This window comes from Camellia sinensis, chromosome 8 (assembly GCF_055761805.1).
Source record: "Camellia sinensis isolate YWXY chromosome 8, ASM5576180v1, whole genome shotgun sequence".
NCBI classification, from domain to species: Eukaryota; Viridiplantae; Streptophyta; class Magnoliopsida; order Ericales; family Theaceae; genus Camellia; species Camellia sinensis.
In genome coordinates, this window is record NC_138968.1 from 78,071,382 (window position 1) to 78,085,474 (window position 14,093).

General features: G+C 35.0%; 1 long non-coding RNA gene and 1 other non-coding gene across 2 annotated transcripts; both read right to left on the reverse strand.

Annotated features, from left to right (window-relative positions):
• Positions 1-7,391: 7,391 nt before the first annotated feature.
• On the reverse strand, positions 7,392-8,008 carry LOC114285250 (uncharacterized). Its single transcript, XR_014337872.1, has 2 exons — positions 7,924-8,008; positions 7,392-7,597 (listed from the first exon to the last, which is right to left on the reverse strand). It is a non-coding gene; the product is annotated as an uncharacterized LOC114285250 (transcript).
• Positions 8,009-8,742: 734 nt separating this feature from the next.
• Positions 8,743-9,636, reverse strand: LOC145796997 (uncharacterized). The gene is made up of 2 exons (XR_014337873.1): positions 9,593-9,636; positions 8,743-9,006 (listed from the first exon to the last, which is right to left on the reverse strand). It is a non-coding gene; the product is annotated as an uncharacterized LOC145796997 (long non-coding RNA).
• Between the last annotated feature and the right edge of the window lie 4,457 nt (positions 9,637-14,093).

A 14,093-nucleotide genomic window follows, 5' to 3' on the forward strand; every position in this document is an offset into this window, starting at 1 on the left:
TATTATTATTATTTTTTATGAAAAATGTAGACAAATAGTGAATAATAAAAAATAAAAATTAATTGAAAAAGCTACTTCACAGCTTATTTAACAAACACTACTCAGCAACTTAAATCTATAATCCAACAGCTATACCAAACAGATTAACCGCTTCTGATTAAAGTCATAATCTATAATCTGTTAAGCTATAATCTATAATCTGTTTTAACAGCTACACCAAACACCACCAGTGCCACATGGTATTCTAAAGTCACGTTTGTTTAGCTCCTTAAGAGTAGGGTGGAATTAAGCGAGGAAATTATTAGAGTGGTAATATTAAATTAAAAATACAGGATAAAGAGTGTTTATTTATATATCACCGGATTAGTAATACTATAAATAGTATTAATATATAAAATTAATATTTTTTATTTTTTAATTTTTAATATTATTTTTTTTTGGTTCGAAAAAAATGTAAATTTTGTTTAAAAATCATTTAAAAAATATCGGGTATACAAACTTACCCTAAAAAGAATATATAAATGAAACATAACCTTTGTTTGGACCCACTTATTGTGTGATGTGATTCTTTATTCGTCGAAAATATCGGGTATACAATGCCACATGGTATTCTAAAGTCACGTTTGTTTAGCTCCTTAAGAGTAGGGTGGAATTGAGCGAGGAAGTTATTAGAGTGGTAATATTAGATTAAAAATACAGGATAAAGAGTGTTTATTTATATATCACCGGATTAGTAATACTATAAATAGTATTAATATATAAAATTAATATTTTTTATTTTTTAATTTTTAATATTATTTTTTTTTTGGTTCGAAAAAAATGTAAATTTTATTTAAAAATCATTTAAAAAATCACTAATCCCCTCGCTCAATTTTTAATCCCAACCCTCCCTTGGATTGGTAGTCCCACCAATAGAGGGGATTACTAGTCCAAGGAGATAGTTAATCTCCTCACTCTTGTCCCCAACCAAACACTTTTTAGGTGGGTCTTACAGGCTATTAGTCCAATCTCCCTCTCCACAGAGCAAAACAAACATGACTTGAGAATATCTAATAATTTTCCAAAAAGCAATTGTTTGGTTTGAGTTTTCTGAATTCACTTTTCAGAAAATTGAAACTTTTTGTTTTTCATATTTTTTTTTGTTTTCATTGAATTTTTTGAATATTTTAAGCAATTTTTTTAAAAAAAATTTTTAGATACACCTAACATAAATACACTTAAAAAGTATAATATTTGTGACATTTTAAAAAAATGACTAAATACCAAAAATACAAAAAAAAATATGAAATTCAATATATTTTTGTGTATTCTTATGTATTTATTGATTTTTTAAAATATTTTTTTACAAATATTTTACTTTTTAGATACATCTAAGTAAGGTGTATCTAAAAAAGTAAAAAAAATTACTTACAATTTTAAAAATATTCACTAAAAATTGAAACCAAACACAGTAATTTTAGTCAATTTGAGTTGAAAACAATTACAACATTTGGACAGGATCCTCTATACTGGAATTTATAGTCTTCTATTCAACACATAATGATCATGTCAATATTCAAATATTTCAATATTTTTGTCACATCATATGATTGGGTGTGTGTTAATTACAAAAATAAGAGATTTAAATAAAATAAATACAATAATAAAATTACTTAAATTATTAATTGAAATATATTTTTAACATCATTAAAAACTGTTAATTAACTTGATAATTTATTAATAAAAGAGGTGATTTGTTATGAAATTAGAAATCTCAGGAGCTGAAATGTAATTTTCAAAACCACAGGGATGATTCATATTTTAATCAAATCTTAAGGGGTGTATTTATAATTTACCCTAGATTTTTTATGGAAACCAAAAGAAAGCCTAAGAGCATCTCCAATGGTTGAACAAAATTTTCACCAAATTTGAGTAAAAAAAAAGGCATTTGGCTCAATCTGATATCAATCACTCCAACGGTGTACTGTAACTTTCATCAAAACGTACCGGACGTCCAGGGGGACGATCAGCTGGTCGACCGGAAAGAGCAAAATCTGTACAATTCTGTAATTGAATTTTCAAGCTTGAGGGTTATCCGGTGGGTCGACCCCTGGGTCGACTGGGTGGTTGACCTCCCAGTGATACCACAATTGTCACACCCCAAATCCGGGCATGACCGGCCGTGACCCACAGGGACTTAGCCCAAGGCACACATAAGCCTAAACACGAACCCAAAACCGTAAAGAATAAATGTGATGATAGCCCAGAAATAAATAACTCAACACTCAATTTAGTGACATACCACAAGTGAAAAACAAGTCATAACCAACTTCCTAAAAATATATATATACTAAATGGGACACAAGCCGCCCACAAAATAAAATAATTCTAAATAAAACCCAACCACAATGTATGCACAAAACTCGACAAAGTAACCTAAAACAAATTAAATAAATGCCCTAGAGGTCCATGCAATTGAGTCCCCGCTACGCCATGAGTCCACTCTAAGTCCTTCTAACACCTGAAAATGGTAAACAACTAAGTCAGCTGATAGCTCAGTGAGTAGCAACATGGATAGTAAATACAGTTTTGAAAACAGGGTTCAATTCCAAAATAAGATATATATCACAGAAGCTCGATTGGCATACAGTTTGATAAATACAATCTGTTTCAAAAAGAAGGTTCTACAGTTCAATACTTAAAATACTCATGTCTCGTAAGAACATGATAAACGACATTTTTCACTTAAAACAGATTATAACATGAACACCAATAATTTTTTGGATACCAATAAAAACAAATAATATGCCACGCAGTTCTCATGGCTATAAGCCCCGTTGGATCCAATACCGAACTAAGAGTCATCCTCAGGGTGGCACTTGGGCCTTTTCTCAAAGGCGATCCGATTGAAAGTCACCTAGTTATTTTTAAAAGTCTTTTCCTTACAATCGTTGAGCACTAGAGTCATCACGACCCAACCCGGATCTGTTCCCTAGTGGCCAGAATCACCACACACAGTGGAATAATTTTCCTAGACTAAATACACACATGGTCCCAATAATCAATACACATCAGTTTCGCAAAACATGGTGGTTCATCATTATAAACATGAGACCAAAACAAATAGTTTACAGTATGCCAAGTTCACACATGTTTCAGAAATAATTTGATTCAATTGATAATATAATAATTTATCAAAACAGTTTAGTCATGAAATAACAATTTAATTTTTCAACAGTTCAGGGTAGGGAAACATTTATAAAAATACGTAGCATGAAACTACTCACCTAAAACCGAAATAATATAATCCTCAAATAGAGTATAAAAGTCCAACTAGTGTCCTGAACCAAGTATGAAAACTACATGTCACTACTAATTTAAAAATACTAAAGAATAAGAACTAAGTAACCCCAAACCAAAGCGCACTAACACGACTCAACCAAACTCACCGTTACTCTTAAATATTACCTAAGTTCATGTTATTCAAGGTCTAAAATCACCCAAGACATGGGTTCCGATCGAAACTTAACTAAAAACAACTTTAAGATAAAACAGAGTTTTAAACAAGTTTTCCCAATCTATTCGCAAACTTTGAAAATTACAAAACCCACTCCACGCTATTCGAAAAATTCCAAAAACCTCCAGATATCAACTAATATATCCTAAGTTTCAAACCCAATTGATTTCACTTGATTTGCTTATCAAAATAATTATCTGCAATTTATTATATCCAAACAGGTTGTTTTCTGCAGCACTTTAAAGAAATTGACGGTTCTCTTAATATACACGAGCAATCAATGCAAGGCCAAAAATGTAAGAAACTAGACTCGTAACCGGTTCTAATGACGCTAATTTGATAATTTTTGGGAGTCAAAATCCATATAAACTGATACGTTCAAATCTGTCTAGAAAACTGGTTTTAAACAGTCTGTACAAAATTTTGCGAAAAATTGGTCATCCGGTGGGTTATCCGATAGTGAAAATACAACGGCAATAAATAGTGTTTTGGTGAAAGACCCAGCACATTCTTCGTTTGGTGAAATTTTTGCTTAATTCTCAATTTGATATCAATTTGGTGAAATCATTGGTGAGAGAAAAAGTGACTTTTTCATCAAATTTCAAATCTGATGCACAATTTGATGCACTGTTAGAAATGGCGTAATGGAAAATAAAAATAGTGCATTTCCTTAATTATGAACCATTTGCTCCATTAACGTCAACACTTTTTTTTGGAATCACAAAAAGTCTATATAAGATGAATTTCTGCATAACATTACATCCCTGTATGCCTATGTGTGCAAGGGTTTGACATTTCTGGGCTGTTTGCTGAGTTTTTTTCGTTTTTTTTTAGTGCAAAAGACAGACAGCAAAGATGACATATACAACAATACACATGGGTATGGATTAGGATTTTCTACAATAATTTTTTTTTTTTTTTGTATAATATAATCTTGTAATATGTTGAATGTATGTGTGAAGGAGAAGGAGAATTGGAGAAATGTGCACAACAACAACAAGGCGTTGAATCTGATATATGAAAAAGTCATTGAAGACTTCCATGACACTTTTGTATTCAACCTGTGTTCTCCAAATATTTTATTACCTTCTTTTTTTCTTTCTTTGAACATCTAACTATTTTATTAGCTGTGAACCCAAGATCCAAGAATTCCAAATAAATCAATAATATATAATAAAAAAATAAAAAATAAAAACAGTCAAAGAGTCAACCCTAGAAATCAGGTTTTCCATCATGGAAAGTCCCCAACCCTGCTGTGCTCCATTTTTCTTCATATCCTATGCTATGCTAATCCTATGCACACATGCATACACATATGTATGCATGTGTACAGTATAATTTATCACTTCATATAATAGAATTTTGTCATTTCTTTATTTTTAATGTCATGCAATTATTAGACCTCATACAATTGGTTGAACACACGACCAATATAAAATTCTTAAAAAACAAAATAATTACTCGTATGTAAAGAAACAAGTGGGATATGTATGAGATGGAACAGAAACTTAAAAACATGGAACAATGGGCCTCCTCTTCTTGTTGGTTTGTGTTTCTCTTCTTGGGTTCCAAAACTAAACACAACTTGTCAAAGCCACCTCTGCCCTTGCTTTCTAATATGGTATCCTAAGTCTTGACTTAATAAAACTATTATAAATTGTGGTTTAAATAATAATAAAAAAATTAAAAAACACACCATTCACAGCATCTCATCACTTTATTTGTTTTCTCAATTTTTCTCTTAATTAAAAAAAAAAAAAAAATGCTACTACATCTTAGTCACTGTCACTGTCACTGTAGGACTATAGATTATCATCACTGATGCATGACCATCTGGAAAAAGGAATGCATCTACCTTTAGTCATCAAGGCATTCCTTCTGGTTTTGCCAGGTTTTGGGAAAAATAAGCGGAGACACAGGAAAAACAATTCTACAGAAGTGCAAACACTGTATTCATTTTAGACACTCAACTTTGATGAATGCAGTGCTCTAACAAAACAACAGTATATTTTGCATTTTTTGTAAAATTGTTCTGTATCATGTAGAGTTATCGAATAAGTTGCTACATAACATGGTTTATCTGGATCAAACTGCTTTGAGGTGACCCAATTTTACTCCCTTTTTTCCAAATCGTTCAACTAAGAGTTAACAAATGTACAGAAAAATTTCACAAAATGAGATACGAAACCGGTGTCCAATTCTAAGAAAAATACTAGTGTTCAATGCACAATTGTTCAACTAATGATTTGTTGCTCCAACAAAGAACCGCTTGTGCTATTTTGGGCTACTACTTCATTTCATTTCCATTGGATATATAACTGCCAATTGCAAGTAAAAATACCCAGTCAGATACAAAGCCAAACCAGAAAACTCATGTGAGAATGAGAGAACATAGAAGTCCTTGTAAATGACTGCTTAGTGGGAGTAGAACCTTTAGGCTGTGTTTAGATCTAATATTTACGGAGGAAAAAAGAAAAACGAAATAAAAGCTAATTGTTCTTGCTTTTTTCCATTTCTGTTTCACTTTTCCTCTACAAATCCCTTCACAAATCTAAAATTCAAACACAATCATAATGGACCAGAAAATCCTTCGCCAGAAACTAAAAACTAAACTCAGCCACTCCTAAACAAACACCCAACATTGCCAGCTTCAGTGACATGCATTAGCACAATATATCTTTAAAATATGTATCTGTGCCAATGCATCTCCACCAGTACGTTGATGTATGCATGTCTATTGGGTAGAGTTATCCTCTCTGTATTGTAATTATGATTCAATGTAATCTTTGTTAGGGTATTAAGAAGCCCACAAGCTCAAGGCAATACTGGTCCAATCCATTAGAGAGAAACTCTAGAATCCACAAACATCATATCAAGACTCAACATATATTTTTTAGAACTCATACCTACTTAAAAGCTTAAGCATATAAGTGGAAAGCCTATCTAATGTATATTAAACTCCTCTCTTTTACTCTTTATCCGATGTGAAACTCCACCTTCATACATGCTCTAACAATCTCTCCTAGTTGTATGAACCAAACATCGAGTCTTGCCTTACTCCCCCTCGAATCTTGATCTATCATCTGCAAATTCATCATGAATCATACACACTCCCCCCTTAATCTTGATCTATAACTCTCCAACATCAAGTCCAACTTAGGCCACCCGCACACACTCCATCATGAGCTACCATACTCCATTGAGAGCCACCTTGTCGCAGTCTAATTTTGCCACGTGCATCAAGAATTTTCTTTGGTCCATCAAGAGTTTTCATGGATTTTTCTTGCTCCATTGAGAGTTTCCGTGCAAGCCCAAAGCCAACAACATCAATGCTCCAAGAGAGCCCGCCCATAGATCGTCTACCATCAGCTCTCCGTGCAAACCCAAGGCCAACAACACCAATGCTCCAAGAGAGCCCGCTCATAAATCGTCTACCATTGACTCTAATACCAATTGTTAGGGAATCGGGGAACCCACAAGCACAAGGCAATACCGACCCAATCCATTAGGAAGAAACTCTCGAGTCCACAAACGTCATATCAAGGCCCAACATACATTATTTGAAACTCATACCCACTTAAAATCTTAAACCTATAAGTGGAAAGCTCATTTAATGTATATTAAGATTCATCTCGTTTACTCTTCATTCGACGTAAGACTCTACCTTCACACATGCTCCAACAATCTTTAATCAAAGTAGCAAGTTTATATGATAAAGAAATGTTTGTGGGTCTAATGGTTTTGAAAAAAACCATTAGAGCTGATGGTTTTGTGTTCAGAGCTGATGTTCTGCAGTTGGTGAGGAACTTGTAGCTGTAAGAATTCCATTTCCAAGAAGTCTGTGCATCTTATTTATACCATACAAACTAGCAATACCATAACACAGACAATCAAGTTAACAACACTTTTTGTACTGATTTTATATATGATGACAGTATTTGTTTGTAGAAGCCATTACATCAACCACATAAAAGATGACAGTATTTGTCTGTAGAAGCCATTACATCAACCACATAAAAGAGAATGCTAATCATGGCACTCATCTTCATTGAGCAGAACCTTAACCCTGTCATATGGCTGCTTACCATACACTTACCAGACCTGAAAAGGAAAAAGAAAAAAGAAAAAAGAAAAGAAAGTGCATGTGATAAGTTTCCAAGTCTGAATATTTTCAATCTTGAATGCCAACTGATCTCTCAAAATAAAATGCAAATTTTACAATTGAAGTTCTTCTGTTCACCAAACTTTACAAATTCATCACACGAGTTTGAATGAAAACATTTAGGCCAAGTTTGGCATACCTCAAATAATCCATATTTTTATCTTTTTTCCATCACACCATCTCTCTACTTTTCTGCACATCTTTTCGTAAAAAGACAAAAAGTACACTTATTTAGGTCATCCCAAACAACCCCTTAATATATCACAAGCCTATTAGGCGGAGTGATATTGATTGGTTCCTTAACCAACATTAGGGGTTCAAGTCTGGCTCATTGTCTTCCCTAGCACCTATAGGCATCACAAAAGAAAATCATAACTGATCACTAACATAAATCACAAGACAAGGAAGATTAGTATAAATCCATCAGATAAATTTTGCTTCACAAAGCATATCTTTTAAATAAACAAACAAAAGTTGGCAAAAAGCATTCTCTCCTAAAAGATTTAGCAAGTAACTACCAGTGAATATTGCACCCACAAAAAAATAAACTGTTACAATATTACCCTGTGAATAAAGTGAATAGTTGTATGTAATCACCTAAATACCAGTCTCTACATATGCCAAGGAATAAAAAGGTACAACTAATGTTCTTGTAATCATGTAATTCTGTAGGCGAAGATGTTATAGTGTTCCACTCTAGAGTAGAACATTTACTTCAAAACAAGTATGGTGAAACACTACCCATGTTATGGTTATTTGATCTTATGGAAGTTTAACACACATATATCCACCTTTTTTTTACAAGATATCTACTTTGAAAGCCTAAAACAAAGCTTAACTTATGTTTATTCAGAGTTATTTTACTGTTGGTCGCTTTTGTATGTTTTCTTATGTTTTTAACAATTAGGGGTATTTTAATAATTTTACATTTTACAGGACATGAACTGTGCAACCAAGGGTTGAGTGTCACGACCCCATCCCGCCCCTAGTAGAATGATGCCGTGATGGCCAGTAATCCGAGATTACCAAAGGCCAACTTACAAAAATTCACACACAATCAGAGTATACATATGGAGCTTACATGTGCGGAAGTAAATTTAAATCTAAGTAGTCCATAAGAACTGTGCATAGATCAAATGAAATGGCATACATCTTAACATGGCTTACAACTTGGAAACAAATAAAACAAAGTACATGTTACATCTTGATCAAAAGGCTTCTCAAGCCGAAATATACAAAAGACATGAATTACAAACTAAGAAGCATAATCTTCAAGATGCTAACAAAAAATGAATCCAAAACATCTTGCAAATAACATCTTAGGCGACACCGCCTTCTTGCTCGTCGCCTACATATATATAAAGGGGAGAGTGAGCATGGATACTCAGTGAATGATACAATTAATAAAGGTTTGAATGAATGATATCCGAGATCTTTATCAAAACAATACATATCATAACTTGTAACAAAACATGAGATGAATCAAGTTCATCAATCAAAGTCCTTCAAAACTTCTTGGGATGTTTAATAACATCTACATATCACAAAGGATGACATTCCTGACAAAACAAAGGAATAACCGACCCGAATCAAGCACACCCGTTCACGACCGTCGGTGGCCGACCCAAAATCAGTTAGACAACCCACCCGGAAAACCGTCGGTGGCAAAACAAGGGAATAATCGACCTGGAATCGATTAGACAAACCCACCCGTACAAGACCGTCGGTGGCAAGGGAGATATCTCAAACAAGGGTACTAGTTGCATTATAGTCCCCTAGCACTAAGGACTTTTCAAGAATGTCATCAAAACAAACATAATACTTGATACAAAAATTAGAGGATAATCATTCATGCTTAATCAAATACTTTTTCAAAACAAAGCAAAGCTTTTATCAAAACATTATAACATAACTTTATTAAAAATACCACTCACTTAGATCTTCAGGTGTAGGGATTAAGGCAAGAATCTAAGACCTACAATCATATAGCAAAGTCTATTGAATGCATTTCAAAAAGACAAGAAGGAATGCTCAAAGATGGTTGTGCAATGCATTCTTAAAACAAGCTTTACATGAATGAAGATGATCCCGGCATTTCTTTCCAAAACCAAGTCAAGGCAAAGCAAAACATGCTGAGAGTTAAATCACTGTTTTTCATCTAGAAAAAACATGCTGGGTACCAACCAGGTCTTGGAATGGATGCATAGAGATGATCTAGGCTAAAATGACCTAGCTGGGTGAACTCAGGAGGTCTTGGCCGAGGTGTGGTTACCTAGGCTTCGGTGTGCAGCTGCCTGCCGAGTTATTACAAGGTGCCAGCAAGGGTGTACCATAGGCTTCGGTGTGCAGCTGCCTGCCGAGTTATTACAAGGTGCCGGCAAGGGTGTACCATAGTCGGCCTAGGTGTGCAGTGGTTAGCCTAAGTATGCATGCAAGATAGGCTAAGATGCAAGTGATCATGCAAGGTAGGCCAAGGTGAGATACGATGCTTGGCCTAGGTGTGAGATCTAGGCAAGAGTGGGTCTCAGTAACCACACTTAGGCAAATGTGAAGTCTGGAAATCTGGGTTTCCTCCCTTGAAGAACATGAATGCTAGATTTATAACTTCTTTATTCAAAATCTGAGATTTCATTATATGAGTTCAAAAACATAGACCTGGGTACCCATACTTGAAGATTCCATGAAAACAAACACAAAAACATAGAACTTGTTACAAACTTTTGGATCAAAACAAGGCTTTTCTTCAAGAACACAAAAACATCATTTTCTCTTTCTAAAACCAAACTTTAAATCGATGCATGGCTCATGAATCATGTTAGATCATGTAATGTGATCAGATTAACATAAAAAACAACAAGAGTAGATCAAGAATCTAAGCTCAAAACACGGATCTAACGGTTCAAGCTCTAAGGATCAAGCTTGGAATCTAACTCTCTCACTCTAAAAACTTCTCTTCCTCTTCCTAGAGCTTCTCTCTCTTCAAAGGCAAGGATATGACAAAATGATAAGGGTTTCTCAGCTAGCACCTGACTTAACCCTCTGCTGGGACACGTGGCAACGTCGGATTGAATAACCTCAAAAAGGTGCCATAATGACAAGACAAGAGTATGACAAAGTGTGTATAACAAGTAAGGTGACAAGGGCATTCTAACAAGGCAGGGGTCTCGGATTAAGACATAAGCTTCGGACAAGAAGGTTTCAATGATCTCGGCAAAGAAGGATAACACATGGCTTAGCTGTGCCACACCTCGACCTAGATGTGTCACACCTCGGTCTAGGTCATACTAGTCCAGGAACAAGATCACTAGGTGCAAGGATCAAAGATCTAGGACGCCTAGATGATAACATCTCGGCCTAGATGATACACATCTCGGCCTAGATGATGACATCTCCGCCAATATGCCTAGGTGATGGTGGAGGTCAACCAAAGTGGTTCCAGGATGGTCCTAGATGTGAGAGGTTCAAAGGTGTGACCTAGGCTTGAGATAGTAAGGAAGGAACAAAGCATGCATATAACACTTAGGCAAAACACATATGCACAAAACAAGACGGGGACATTTACTTAGGCAAAACAAGTCAAAGTCTACAAATGCAAGCTTAACAAGACAAAATCATGCAAATGCACATGAACGTGGCTAAGACAAAAATGAGGGTTATTACATTGAGGGAATGTGGTCCCAGTCCATCAAAAATTTTGGGAAAGGTTGGTTTTATACAAGCTAGTTCCAAAAACAAATTTTGAAATTTATGTAAACTCAGTTCGTTTTTTTGGGGGGGTTGATAAATAAGCCCCACAAAACGCAATTTGATCCCCCCAAAATTTTAGAAATCCCACTTTGTGTAAAGGTTACCCTCCAAAAATTTAATCCACTTTCATGATAAAATAATAATAATAATAATAACAATAATAAATTAAAAAGAAAAAAGAAAAAACCATTGGCAAACCACATGTTAAAACACCATGCAATAAAAAGTAACATAGTTTACTTTATATTAAATAAAAAACACTTTTTCTAAAAGCAAAAAATTTTGCTAGAGAAAAATGATTGCTTTCTTTGGGTTCTGATAATTTTTTATTGGACCACTTATGAAGCTTTATGGACGCGAGGCATATTGATTAATATTCACATAACTATATGGCTTATGAGAAGTAGGTAACATGTCTAAATTGACACAAATTAGTGTTTTGTAATTTTTATTGGTACAACTGGCCAATAGTAAATAATATTTTAATAATTACTTAAACAATTTAAACCTGATCTGACACACTGTTCACCCAACAAGAACTGCCTAACCTTTCTTCTCCCCGAAGTTGGAGTCCTACCTCCACCCCTATATGGAACCATGGGTTGTATTACAAATCAATTTTTTCACAACTTTTATATGGTTTTTATTTGGCTTTAAAAGTTCCAATTAGTCAAACTTTCATAGTTTCATAATTGTGAGTTATAATCATATTAAAATTAAGAGACTTCTAGGAGCCTATAATTTTGTGTTTGAAAGAAGAATTTTGCTTAGCTTTTGTGGGAGCAAGCCTTCTTTTACCGTTCTGCTGTGTAAAAATAACCGACAATGTTGTTCTCGGGTTACTTTCACAATCCTAGAACAATACTACTTTCAACCAATCCCAAACCTTATCCTTCAGATTCCGAATCAACCCCATCCCTTTCCAACATCTATCATCCTTCAAATTAATCCAAAAACCGATAAATTCCTTATTGTCTTAAAATTTATTTCAGCACCTATCCTTTGCAAGTCATGCCTGCAATTATATACTTTCGAAATGAAACAAATTTTAGCCCTTTCCTTTCTACAAACCCCAAACCCTCTTCCCCTTTGTAAAACCATAACTATAAAGCTTCCCATAGCTAAAACACACTTCAATCTACTCATGGGTAGCCTTAACCTAAGTTTCTAAAGCTTTCTTACATCAACTAATTTTACGAATAGCAAATTAATAAAGGAAGCAAAGATTGGATAAAAAATATTTTCCCCCTGTAGGTTTGTTGCTCTGGTGGGTGCTGGTGGGTGGTTGAGTGTGCAGTTGAGGGTGCACAGTGGGGCAAAATGTGGAGAGGTTAATGTTCCTAGTTAAGCACCAATGATTGCACTAGATGATTAGTTTAGGATTCAGCTTTCCTCAATTTAGTTATTTATTTGGTTTGGAATAAATTTGATTGTTTTATCTTCTAACCTATGATGTAGTGTTGGTGGAATTCTGTTGATGTGGGATCGTAAGGTTTTTTGCCAAGAAAGATTGTGAGAGAGGTGGTTTCTCTCTTTCATGCTTGTTTAGGTGTGTGGAGGCTGATTTCAGATGGACCTTTTTGGCCCAGTGGATGGGGAAACGGAAGGACATGTAGGAGAAGTGAGTTGATGTTGCTTTTAGGTGGAAAGGCCCATAGTGTGTGGGGTGTCCATATCATGAGACTTATGCAGGACTTCTCTAACTTCATTGACAATCTCCCGTTGGTAAAGGGACATTTCACCCTGGTCCAATGGCCAGGAGTTTTCTTCCATGTCCTATATTTCTAGATTCCTGGTTTTTACTGACTGAGAGGAGCACTTTTTGTGATGTAGTGCAGGAGATGCTTCCAAGGCCAGTTTCCAATCATTGTCCTACTATGTAGATTGTGGGGGTCTCTCCTTTCATATTTCAGAATATGTAGCTCCTTGCTGAAGGCTTTCAGGAGAAAGTTTAGAACTAGTGGTGGAGCTATCTTGCGGAAGGTGCACCGACTGAGTTTAAGGTTGGCTAAGAAGATTAAACTATTGAAAAAGGAGTTGAAGAAATGGAACTGAGAGGAATTTGGCAAGTTGGCGATTCAAAGACCAAAGAGCAAAGGGTTTTGAAGGAAATTCAGTTGATAGACTAGAAGTGGATTGAAGGTTTGAACAATGAGGAGACAAGGTAGAGAACGCTTGAAAGAGAAATTTAGGAGGATGGCTAAGATGGAGGAGATTAGTTGGAAACAAAAATCTAGAGAGTTGTGGCTTAAGAAAGGTGATAGGAACACTCGTTTCTTTCACCAGGCATCAAACACTCGTAGGAGGGGTTAATTTCATTTTTAAGACTCAGGTTGACAATGAGCTCTTAGATTCGGATGAGGAGATTATGAATGGTGTAGTGGCCTTTTATGAAGATTTGTACAAGGAAACCAATGTGTAAACGCTTAAATGTGATTTATCTGGATAAAAAACAAGACTTCATTGGAGCACCCTTGCTCAAAGGAGGTGGTGGTGGCCTTCAGATCTTTGAATGGGGGACCAAATGGGATGTCTTTTAGTTTTCTTTCAACAATGTAAGGATGTAGTAAAAGAAGAGGTGATGGGTAATATCATTTTTTTAGGCGGGCCAGTTTGAGAATAGTTCGAATGCCTCATTCATTGTTTTGATCCCAATGAAGAGGTGCAAAGCCTAGTAGCTAGACCCTC